The sequence below is a fragment of the Oncorhynchus tshawytscha genome, linkage group LG16 (genome assembly GCF_018296145.1).
Source record: "Oncorhynchus tshawytscha isolate Ot180627B linkage group LG16, Otsh_v2.0, whole genome shotgun sequence".
Taxonomy (NCBI): Eukaryota; Metazoa; Chordata; class Actinopteri; order Salmoniformes; family Salmonidae; genus Oncorhynchus; species Oncorhynchus tshawytscha.
Window position 1 is genome coordinate 39,198,962 of NC_056444.1, and position 13,039 is coordinate 39,212,000.

General features: G+C 39.9%; 1 protein-coding gene across 1 annotated transcript in view; it reads left to right on the top strand.

The window, feature by feature from the left end:
- LOC112215148 (disks large-associated protein 1) overlaps window positions 1-13,039 on the top strand; it is a 120,431-nt gene that overhangs the window by 12,631 nt on the left and 94,761 nt on the right. The window lies entirely within an intron of this gene.

Sequence of the window (13,039 nt, forward strand, 5' to 3'; positions counted from 1 at the left end):
CACTGGCCCATTTTTTTCTGTAAAGCCCCCCATTATTTGCCAAATAATGATAATTATGTGCAAACCCCCTCTATTTAGACAGGCCAACCCATGGCCAGTTTGTTTCTGCTGTCAGGTGATGTTTATTACAAGTAAATGAATTAACCTTCCCTACAAGAGATGTGTTAACTTCCAAGGTTTAAAAGTTGACTTTCATCATTTTCACAAAGTTGTCGTGTGTCGAGTCTGTTGAGACTTTCATTCATGGCGCAACAGCAAATTCCTTTCAGTGGTGGAAAAAGTACCCAACTATCATAATTGTGTAAAATAGAGATACCGTTATAGAAAATTACTAAATAAAAGTAAAAGTCAAGCAGTAAAATTCTACTTGAGTATTAGCATTGTTTAAAATATACTTAGTATAAAAAGTATAAATGTAATTGCTAAAATATACTTAAGTATCAAAGTAAAAGTGAAAGTATAAATCATTTCAAATTCCTTATATTAACCCTCTACAGGATCAGTATCCTTATAGTTGTTGCAATAATGTGACTAGAATGACAACAGCCAATTTCGGGAAATAGACAAGGCTTAAATTCTTGTTAATCTAACTGCAACTTCAATTTACAGTAGCTATTAAAACAAAGTAAAGTAATTCTTCACTGGATCAGTCTGGAACTTTACACACACACATCTAGATTACACCTAGAATCATCTCAATGTATGGTCTTTCTCTTGCATTTCAAAGATACAAAAAAAACATGCACTTTCTATTATCTTTTACCAGATCTAATGTGTTATATTCTCCTACGTTTATTTCACATTTCCACAAACTTCAAAGTGTTCTTTCAAATGGTATTAAGAATACTACATCCTTGCTTCAGGTACTGAGCTACAGGCAGTTTGTAACAGCTCTCGTTTGTTGAATGTAGAGTGGACCAAGACGCAGCGTGGAAAGTGTTAATGATTTTAATATTCAAAAACACTCAAACAAAATAACAAACGTGAAAATGAAAGCGAACAGTTCTGCCAGGCAAAAAACACTAAACAGAAAACAAGATCCCACAAAACCCAAAAGGAAAATGACAACTGATATATGATCCCCAATCAGAGACAACAATAGACAGCTGCCTCTGATTGGGAACCACCCTCGGCTAAAAACAAAGACATAGAAAATAGAGTCACACCCTGACCTAACCAAACAGAGAATAATAGGGATCTCTAAGGTCATGGCGTGACCAGGAGCGCTGAGCCGGCACAATCCGTCCTGGCTGAATGCCCACTCTAGCATGGCAAAAGCGAGGAGCCGGTGAGCACACCGGCCTGTGAATGCGCACTGGAGCCAGTGCTCATCACCGCATAACACGGTGCCTGACCGGTCACACGCTCCCCACAGTAAGCATGGGGAGTTGGCTCAGGTCTAAACCCTGACTCCGCCAATCTCCCAATGCCTCCCCCCCAAAAAAATTGTTTTGGAGTTGCCTCTCGGGCTTCCGTTGTTCTAATTCCTCGTATCGCGCAATTCCTCTCTTGCTGCCTCCATCTGCTCCCTTGAACGGCGATACTCTCCGACCCGTGTTCAGGGTCCTTCTCCATTCAGGATGTCCTCCCATGTCCATTCATCCTGGCCACGCTGCTTGGTCCCTTTCTGGTGGGATCTTCTGTAATGGCTCTCGTTGGTGGTAGGAAGAGTGGACCAAAGCGCAGCCTGGAAAGTGTTCATGATTTTATTTTCAAAAACACTCAAACAAAAATAACCAAAGTGAAAGCGCACAGTTCTGTCAGGTACTGACACTAAACAGAAAACAAGATCCCAACAAAACCCAAAAGGAAAATGACAACTTGTATATGATCCCCAATCAGAGACAACGATAGACAGCTGCCTCTGATTGGGAACAACACTTGGCCAAAAACAAAGAAATAGAAAACATAGACTTTCCCACCCAAGTCACACCCTGACTTAACCAAACATAGAGAATAATAGGGATCTCTAAGGTCATGGCGTGACACAGTTAGATTTGGGTATGTCATTTTAGGCGAAAATTGATGGCAGATGGCAAACCAGATGGCACCATTTTCTTGTTTTTTAAATTTACGGAAAGCCAGGGGCACACTCCAACACTCAGATATAATTTACAAATGAAGCATGTGAGTTTAGTCATTCAGGCAGATTAGAGGCAGTACGGATGACCCGGGATGTTCGGTTGTTAAGTGCATGAATTGGACTATTTTCCTGTCCTGTTAAGCATTGAAAATGTAACAAGTACTTTTAGGTTTCACAGAAAAATGTATGGAGTAAAAAGTACATTATTTTCTTAACGAATGTAGTGAAGTAAAATAAGTCAAAAATATAAATAGTAAAGTAAATTACAGATACCCCCAAAAACTACTTAAGTAGTACTTTCAAGTATTTTTACTTAAGTACTTTACACCACTGTTTCACTGTACGTGTTCATGAAAAATTCAACAGTATAGAGAAACATCTGAAAGGAATCATGTACCTGCTGCATTTACAAGATAAACACAGAAAAGTTGCTCACACAGATACAGGACCACCCATCCTATTAAGTAGACAAGAGATTGTCAATGAAAGCCTTTTACTGCATATCACAATGATGTCATCTTGATTATGTACTTCATTTTCATGCATTTCATGTCTCGTATCTTTCCCAACACTGCCTACATCTGTTGAGGGCACATATTCTGACATCACAAGATCCCCTAGTTTGTAGTCTCGGCACAGAAGCAACACATCTGTCAGTGGTGGATGGTGGCACTAAATCGGAGGACGGGCTCATATTGAATGGAACAGTATCATGCTTGGTACCAGTCCATTTGTTTGGTACCAGTCCATTTCAATCATTACTATGGGAGGTAATGGTGTCTGTCCATTATCTCCCATGTAACAGTCTGGTGAGCTCATTCCTACTACTACGGACGTATACCTGCTTGCGTGTGTGTTCACTCGCTATAATAAAACACCACAGTGATACACACGTATAGCCTATAGAAGAAAAACAGTGTTTGTTATCTCTCCCACTGAAGTCAGTGAATAATGAAGTCTGTAATAAACAAGTTTCTATGAGGTGAATATCAATGAATCTCTCTCTGGATGCTCAGTCATCATTACGGAGAGAGCTGAGCACTGTGCGATGCCAATTATGTAACGGTGGTGCAGCACAGGGGCAGGTTAATGACTTTAATGGGCCCATACACGTGCGCACACACACCAAATTACTTTAAAGCTAGAATCCTTAATTGAAACAATAACAAAACGACACCCCACCTCTGTTTCGGTAAAAAGCTGTGGGATGGGCCTGTAGAAATGCTGGAGAAATGTAACCACTTAAATTCATAGACAGAGCTATGGATGGCAAAGACTGACCATCCATTATATACAAAATAGAGTTTTAATCATGTTTTGAGGATGTACAGTATATGTTTACATTTACTTTGTTTACAAACATTGGAGTAAAACAATCTTATATTTTGGGTTCTGATGAGGTATGAAAGTTAAACTAAGCTCACAAGGTATTTATATATAAGTCCAAAAAATGGATGTGGCAACTATGGATTTTAGCATTAGTAGTCTTGGGGACTTCCATCAACTCCTGATAGGACATCACAATATAAACAGAAAGGTAGCTAGCTATTGCTGTTGGGTGGAGAAAAGACGGACACGGGGATTAGCTGTAAAGAGGGACACCGGGATTGGCTGTTGTCTCAGTAACACTCCAGCCTATTGGGTGATGGTAAAAGCTCCTTTCAGAATATCTAATATAATGTTTGCGTTGCAAGCCGACAACATTGCAGACATTGCATTGCATCACTCAACGGTTGTGTGCCACGTCATCAGATTGATATATCACAGAATGTAGTTGGCTGATATTTGAAACATCTGTCCAGGCGCTCTGATATCTGGTATAGGTCTGCAATGTAGTCAGCCTGGAATGCAACCATAATCTAGTGCACTACTTTTGATCAGAGCCCTACGGATCCTGGTCAAAAGGAGTGCACTAAATAGGGAATATGGTGCCATTTGCGACACAGACTCTTTATTCAGTTGATATGTTTACTTCCAACCAGAACACAATGTCAGTGTCTCCGTTTATTCAAACCCATAAATAAAACCAGTCTAAATTGTGAGGATTATTATTTTATAGCCAAAGAGAGAAAACAGATGTTTAGTGAAAAATAATGACATCCATTTTGACAACAACAAAAAACTCCCACTGTCTGTATTGTTTGAGTCAAATTAATTTGTTCCTGGCCTAGATTTCAAATTTCTTCATCAATTCTATTTTGACAGAAACAGACTAAATGAATGCGTTATAATAACAACATAAACTAATCACAGAGAGAAGGATTTATTTTTTCACATCCAAACATATGATGCTGTAAAGTCTCAAAGTAGAATTTTGCTTGTTTGCAACGTATGCTGTTTCAAAGGATGCTGTTTCAAAGGATGCTGTTTCAAAGGATGCTGTTTCAAAGGATGCTGTTTGTATGCTGTTTAAAAACATTGGGATGCTGGACACAAGCAGGCATGATGAGTGCAATCAGGATGAGATAGTCGATGTATCAGCAGTGGGCACAGAAAATGACGTGTTTGACTGATTCAATCGGAGAGGACTTCACTTTATCCATATGAACGCACTGCTGCCGAAATGAGAGGAATTAAAAGTCCACGCTTCTAACACCCGGGCTGCAGTAGTTGCTGGGAGTGAGACTGAAACCGAAACACTGGCGGTGTGTGTGTTTTTACTAGGAATGATGTGCATTTTAACCCTCGTTCAAATCTGATAATGGATGGTCTTGAGGTTGCATGGGTAGATATACTTCTTCCTTAATGTCGTCCTAATACTTGTTGGTGTGTGCTATTGGTCTCCGAAGCAGAATCATTTATACGATTTACTTGAATCTATTGCTGAGATCACAATGTATTTGCTGATAAGGAATATATTCTGCTTGGCGATTTTAATACAAATGTGCAGTTATCACCCAAGAAAAGTACACTAGTAAATGTCCTGTATAACTTGAATATGTTATTTGGACTGAAGCAACTGATTGTTGACCTAACCCGGGTGTGTATTGACAGTAAATCAACTTTGGATTTGATTATTGTATCAGACCAAGAGAACGTCTTTCAGTCAGGAGTCTTAAATATTGGTTTTAGGGATCATATGGTAACCTATTGTACCTGTAAGAAATCCAAAATACTACTAGAGGCAGGTAATAACTACATGAAGGTATGGTCTATGACAAAATACTCAAAGGAACGTTTTGTAGAAGTACTTTGAAAGCAATTCTGCTTTGAAAGTTAATGAACTTGTAAACTCACTTTTGAGAAAATGGCCTGTTTTAGTACTACTACTGGAGAGCCCTACTTTATCTACACCCATTCAGCATCGTTCACACCCTCTTAAGCTTTAGCCCCACACAACTCTTTAAGGGTTGAGCAGAGTGTTCTGTACTAACAGCAGTCAAGCAACCAAGCTAACTTGCTAGCTACTTCCAGACACAAATGAGAGAACAGCTCACTGAACATTACTGGCCCTAGCAGAGCTGGTTAGGCTGTTATGTTATTCAGAGCGTTGTTGACTGCAAATGTGCTGTCAGATTGTCCGTTTGTAAATTCAGAGCGTTCAGAGTGCACACTGGACACTCTGGTCGAGGAGTAGGGTTGATCCGAACGTTGTGACCTCACAAGGTCGCAATTGTAAATGAGAACTTGTTCTCAACTTGCCTACCTGGTTAAATAAAGGTAAAATAAAATAAATAAATAAACAAGGCAGTCAAGCACCCAATCTAACTGGCTAACATTGGCTAGCTTGCTAGCTATTTCCAGACACATAATGAGAGAACAACCCACTGACCATTTACTCATCCTACCAGAGCTGGTTAGGCTATTTTTATGTTATCCAGAGCATTGGTGACTGTAACTGTGCTTCTGGCAACAATTTAATTATGCTTTTTTGCCAACGTTTACCGGCCATATTCAACGGGTGTTGAGCGTTCGTAAATTCCTCAGTTATTCTGTGCTCTGGCACTCTCAGACGAGAGTGCTCTGAAATCAGAGAAGATGGCCAGACTGAATTTACAAACACACCCGAAATGGTTACTTGCATAGTGGAGTCTTTTGTTAAGACTTGTAGGTAGCTAGCTAGGTAAACAATGAACCATAATCCAAACTCATGACATTACAGTAATCCCAATTCATGACCAACCAGGTTCAATGTTAGCTAGCTAACATTAGGCAATAGCTAGCCAAGCAAATGGCTCAGAGAGACAAATTCTAAGATCATACACGTAAATGTTGGCTAGAGAGCCAGCCAGTTAATGTTAATGTCCATTGCTTGTGTCCATTACTCGTGTTTCTTAGCCCAAGCAAGTCTCTTCTTATTATTGGTGTCCTTTAGTAGTGGTCTCTTTGCAGCAATTCGACCATGAAGGCCGGATTCATGCAGTCTCCTCTGAACAGTTGATGTTGAGATGTGTCTGTTACTTGAACTCTGTGAAGCATTTTTTGGGGCTGCAGTTAACTCTAATGAACTTATCCTCTGCAGCATAGGTAACTCTGGGTCTTCCTTTCCTGTGGCGGTCCTCATGAGAGCTAGTTTCATCATAGCGCTTGATGGTTTTTGCGACTGACTGACCTTCATGTCTTAAAGTAGTGATGGACTGTCGTTTGCTTATTTGAGCTGTTCTTGCCATAATATGGACTTGGTCTTTTACCAAATAGGGCTATTATTTTAATTTAAACTTTATTTAACGAGGCAAGTCACTGTATACGACCCCTACCTTGTCACCACACAACTGATTGGCTCAAATGCATAAAGAAGGAAAGACATTGAACAAATGACCTTTTAACAAGGCACACCAGTTAATTGAAATGCATGCCAGGTGACTACTTCATGAAGCTGGTTGAGAGAATGCCAAGAGTGTGCAAAGCTGTCATCAAGGTAAAGGGTAGCTACTTTGAAGAATCTCAAATATAAAATATATTTAGATTTGTTTAACACTTTTTTGGTTACTTCATGATTCCATATGTATTATTTAATCGTTTTGATGTCTTCACTATTATTCTACAATGTTTTTGATTGTCTTATTGCCTGTTGGTCTACATATTTCATTATAGTGATTGTGTTCCCCATACTCTATATAATCTATATGTTTCTAGATATGTTTTGTGTATTTGATTTGTTGATGCAGGGCTCACCTGTAAAAATATTGATTCAGGTCTCACCCCCCGTTAAAATAAAGGTTAAATAAAATAAGTAACAGTATACTTGAGTTCTAATTTAATTTGAACAATTCTCAATAGTGGTAGAGACTGACTCAGATGACCTCTGGGAGCCAACTCCAAAGAGACCACATTCAAGTCCTCCAAGTCCTCTAATTTGGCCCTTATCTTAAATAGTTCATTTCTGTGTTGGGAGGCATTGTATCAGCGTTCTCGCCAAGTTTCCTGTTCGTACCTTTGATGTAGGGAAGCTTATGATCCATCATGTATGACATTCCTGGGAGTTTGTAAACATTTTTTTTTATTACCATAGCATGTTGGTATGTTCTCTCTATAGTTATGTTCTTGAGTATGTGTCAATTGACCAATTCGGACACTTGGAGGCTACTTGGGTACATTTGGGCGCACTCGTGAGGGACACCTGGGAGACTTTATATTAAATATTATGTAGCTCTCTCATTCTTGAACGTATCAGTCTGAAACTTTGCATACACACTGTTGCCCTGTTCTGGACCACATCTACATTTGAAAGATGATGCAAAATAAAAAAGGTATGTTTTTGTTGTTGTTTGTTTGACCTTTTACCAGATCTATTGTGTTATTTTCTCCGACATTCATTTCACATCTCCACAAACGTCCAAGTGTTCCATTTCAAATAATATCAAGAATATCCATATCCTTGCTTCAGGGCCTGAGCCACAGGCAGTGAGATTTGGGTATGTCATTTTATGCAGATATTGAGATGAAGGGATTGTTTTTTAACGTTAAAATGTGAAATGAATATGGTTGATTTTTAAGGTTAGGGAAAAGTGCAGCGAATAGTGCCACATTTTTAGGATGTCAATATAAATGAATGTATTTATGGTTGTTTGTAAGTTTGTCTGGCCTTTTAATCATAATATGTGTTATTGTTTTTACCATCGAGGACCACTTTGCAAACAAGCGTTTCAATTCATACTTTTAAGTAATATCCTCTGCTCCACATTGTACATTTTGTTGTAGCATATGTATGTTACCCAAAATTAATTCAATTCAAAAAAAGGACAGAAAGAGAAAAAGAGAGCGAGCGAGTAAGTGAGGCAGACAGAGGAGAGAGTGACGTACATAACACAGCTTGTAACTCTGTTATGGAGGATGAGACGGACACACACACACACACACACACACACACACACACACACACACACACACACACACACACACACACAGGCCTACTGAGTAGCATGTGTTCATTAAAAAATACCTGTTCCAATGGGCCTCTCCAGGATAACGCAACCCCCTTTGAAGTCATGTTGATTGCAGGCAGGCAGGCTCTGGCATTTGATTGGACACAATAAATATGTTCCTGATCGTAATCAGTCTCACAGGGGGTGATCAGTCGGTGAATGGACAGAGACTGTAGAGGGATAGAGGTCCTCCATACGTCCATTTAGATCAAGTTTTTTTGTCCCCTCTCTATTTCCTTCCTTCCCACTGCCTTTATGTTAACGCTTATTCCTCTTGCCCCACTCTCTCATCCCTTGTCTCACCCCCTTTATCTTCTCTCCTCTCCTGTTCCTCCCTTCCTCTGTCTCCAGCCCTCAGTGCACCTGTCCCTGTGTGCCACTCTTTTGCCCCACGTTCCATCCATCCAAGAATCAGTAACCACGTTGGATTCACTGTGGTAACCACACTGTTTTATTAAGGAGGGCATACATAATTAAGGAAGACTGGACCTGGAGGGAGAGAGTCACAGGAGAGAAGGAGGATGTGTGTGTACATGTGCGTGTGTGTGCGTATGCGTGTGTTGCTTGTGCAATGATTGTATGCTGTTGAACTTATATAATGTATCATAGAAAGACGGTAAGCTATTTACTTTTCATATGTTGTACAACACCAATACGTATGAATGGTGGAGTTGTATTTCTGGACCTACACACCACAGCAAATTCTACGGGTGTTATATCTACACTGAAAGAGTGGGGACCATATACACACTAGAACCAGTGTAAAGCGTTGGTCCCATGTTCCATGAGCTGAAATAAAAGCTGACATTTTCCGATGCGCAAAAAAAGACATAAGTCTCTCAAATGTTGTGTACAAATTTGTTTACATCCCTGTTCGTGAGCATTTTTCCTTTGCCAAGATAATCCATCCACGCGACAGGTGTGGCATATCAAGAAGCTGGTTAAACAGCATGATCATTACACAGGTGCACCTTGTACTGGGGACAATAAAAGGCCACTCTAAAATGTGCAGTTTGTCACACAACACAATGCCACAGATATCTCAACTTTTGAGGGAGCATTCAATTGGCATGCTGACTACAGGAATGTCCACCAGGACTGTTGCCAGAGAATTTAATGTCAATTTCTCTACCATAAGCCGCCTCCATCGTCATTTTAGAGAATTTGGCAGTACGTCCAACCGGCCTCATAACTGCAGACCACATGTATGCCGTTGTGTGGGCGAGCAGTTTGCTGATGTCAACGTTGTGAACAGAGTGTCCCATGGTGGCAGTAAGGTTATGGTATATGGTTGCGGATTTATCGGTGGTGGCCGTGTTACTTAGCCTCAGTGCAGTGGGCAGCTGGGAGGCGGTGCTCTTGTTCTCCATGGACTTTACAGTGTCCCAGAACTTTTTGGAGTTAGAGCTACAGGATGCACATTTCTGCTTGAAAAAGCTGGCCTTTGATTTCCTGACTTCCCTGAACAGTTGCATATCGCGGGGACTATTCGATGCTATTGTAGTCTGCCACAGGATGTTTTGTTCTGGTCGAGGGCAGTCAGGTCTGGAGTGAACCAAGGGCTATATCTGTTCTTAGTTCTGCATTTTTTGAACGGAGCATGCTTATTTAAGATGATGAGGAAGTTACTTTTAAACCTGTTGGGGCAAGGTGTCCGTCCCCCCCCATTCAGCTGAAAAGGTGGCGCAGGGAATTCAAAAATATTCTTTAGAAATATTTAACTAGTCCAATACCTCAAATGAAAGATAAACACCTAGTTCATCTACCCATCATGTCAGATTTTTTTAAATGTTTTACAGCGAAAACACAACATATATTTATGTTAGACCACCACCAAACCAAAGAAAAAACGTAGCCATTTTTTCCAGCCAAAGATAAAATCACAAAAGCAGGATTAGAAATAAAATCAATCACTAACCTCTTGAAAATCTTCATCAGATGACAGTCATATGACATGTTACACAGTACATTTATGTTTTGTTCGATAATATGCATTTTTATATCCACAAATCTCGGTTTACATTGACGCCATGTTCAGAAATTCAGAAATACTCATCATAAACTTTGACTAAAGATACATGTTCTACATATAATTAAAGATACACTGGTTCTTAATGCAACCGCTGTGTCAGATTTTTTTTAAATGTTACGGAAAAAGCTTAACATTGCAATAATCTGAGACGCCGCTCAGACGTAACAATATTTTACCGCCATGTTGGAGTCAACAGAAATACGAAATTACAACGTAAATGTTCCCTTAACTTTGATGATCTTTCATCAGAATGTAGTGCAAGGAGTCCTAGTTCCACAATAAATTGTTGTTTTGTTCCATAATGTCCAATACTAGTGCCCAAGTAGCTGCATTTGCTATCACGTTCAGCTCACATGCCCAAAAACTGACTGCTGGTCCAAGATAACTCGCATGAAAACTTCCAAAAGATATATTCCAGGTCGAATAAACTGGTCAAACTAAGTAGAGAATCAATCGTCAGGATGTTCTAATCATATATATCCAATAACGTTCCAACCGGATCATTCGTTTTCATCTGGGGCTGATTGGAACAGCTGTAGCACCCACAGAGAAATGCGCCACAGCAAAATGGCATTCTGTTGCGACACCGACTATTTTCCCTCCCATTAGGTCAAAGTTCACAGCAAATGCTCCATTACACTTTCTACTGAATGAGGACATCTAGTGGAAGGCGTAGGAAGTGCTTCCAGATCCATTTTCTTGTTGGGAAAGGAGGGGGCGATGACGTCAAAGTTGCCCTAACTTTCAGAAGTTCAAAACTTGTTTGGAAGATTGCCTGCCCTATGAGTTCTGTTATACTCACAGACATAATTCAAACAGTTTTAGAAACTTCAGAGTGTTTTCTATCCAATAGTAATAATAATATGCATATATTAGCAATCTAGGACAGAGTTTGATGCAGTTCACTATGGGCACGCAATTCATCCAAAGTGAAAATACTACCCCCTATCCCCAACAAGTTTAAAAGAATGATCAGGTATCCTCAACTGACGGGATGAGGTCAATATCCTTCCAGGATACCTGGGCCAGGTCGATTAGAAAGGCCTGCTCGCAGAAGTGTTTTAGGGAGCGTTTGACAGTGATGAGGGGTGGTCGTTTGACTGCGGACCCGCAGCGGATGATGGAGGCCATTGTGTTCTTGGGGACATTCAATGCTGCAGAAATGTTTTAGTACCCTTCCCCAGATCTGTTTCTCGACACAACCCTGTCTCGGAGCTCTACGGATAATTCCTTCAACCTCATTGCTTGATTTATGTTCTGACATGCACTGTCAACTGTGGGACCTTATATAGACAGGTGTGTCTTTCCAAATCATGTCCAATCAATTGAATTTACCACGGGTGGACTCCAATCAAGTTGTAGAAACATCTCAAGGATGATCAATGAAAACAGGATGCACCTGAGCTCAATTTCGAGTCTCATATCAAAGGGTCTGAAAACTTATGTAAATAAGGTATTTCTTCTTTTTATATATACATTTGCAAAGATTTAAAAAAAAAACTGTTTTCACTTCGTCATTTTGGGGTTTTGTGTGTAGCGGGATGAGGAAAAACATTATTTTAATACATTACAGGCTTATTCTAAAATGTAACAAAATGTTGAAAAACTCGAAGATTCTGAATACTTTCCAAATGCACTGTATATACTGTACATCTCCCATATGGCATGTCTCTTGTGATGCAGTTAACAGTCTCCCCATTGAAAGTTGCTCCCCTGATCTTCGCCATTGATGGATAGGGTTAACTTTTAATTTTATTTGCTGACACTTTACGGTCAAATTTCGGCACCAGTAGGGTAGCTATCTAGCTATATAAACCACACTCCTCTGCAAACACCTCTTCTCCGATGTTGTTTACAAGGCGGTACTTCTTTAAATGAAGTAAACATGTTACCATTTGTGTATTATAATGAGAGTTAAGGGGATGTCACCTTGTCCCCTTAATAATGAATTCAAGTGTTTGACATGGGGAGAGGAAAAGTACATTTATGATCAAATTTTGTCAATGTACAAGCAAAAGTCATTTTTTAGAGTTCCTTCAAATATCATCCAACTTCATCAAAAACATGGTTTTGACTGTTAATGACATTTAAAGAACTTGTTTTTATTGGTAACATATTCACTTAGGATCTCACTTGGTTGAGCCAAGATAGAGGAAGTGGATGAATGTGACAACCATGTCTCTGTCACTAACAAATACAGTCATGGGTGCTAACTGCACAATTTACTTGAAAGGTAAGGTACTCTGGGAAATATTCAAATAAGGTTTTACACTAAGCAATGTGTTAATTTAACACTGGTTCCAGTGTGTCTATGGAATTTGATGCACACACACACACCAACACACACACACACACACACACAGGTGTGAAAGTGCTGAGTGATTTCCCTCCTGCTTGGTGACTGCAGGTTAGGGCTAATGAGCTCACCCTTCAGATTCCTCGGAGGGAGAGCTGTGTGTGTGTGTGTGTGTGTGTGTGTGTGTGTGTGTGTGTGTGTGTGTGTGTGTGTGTGTGTGTGTGTGTGTGTGAACCTCTATTCCACCTACTTCGCACACACTG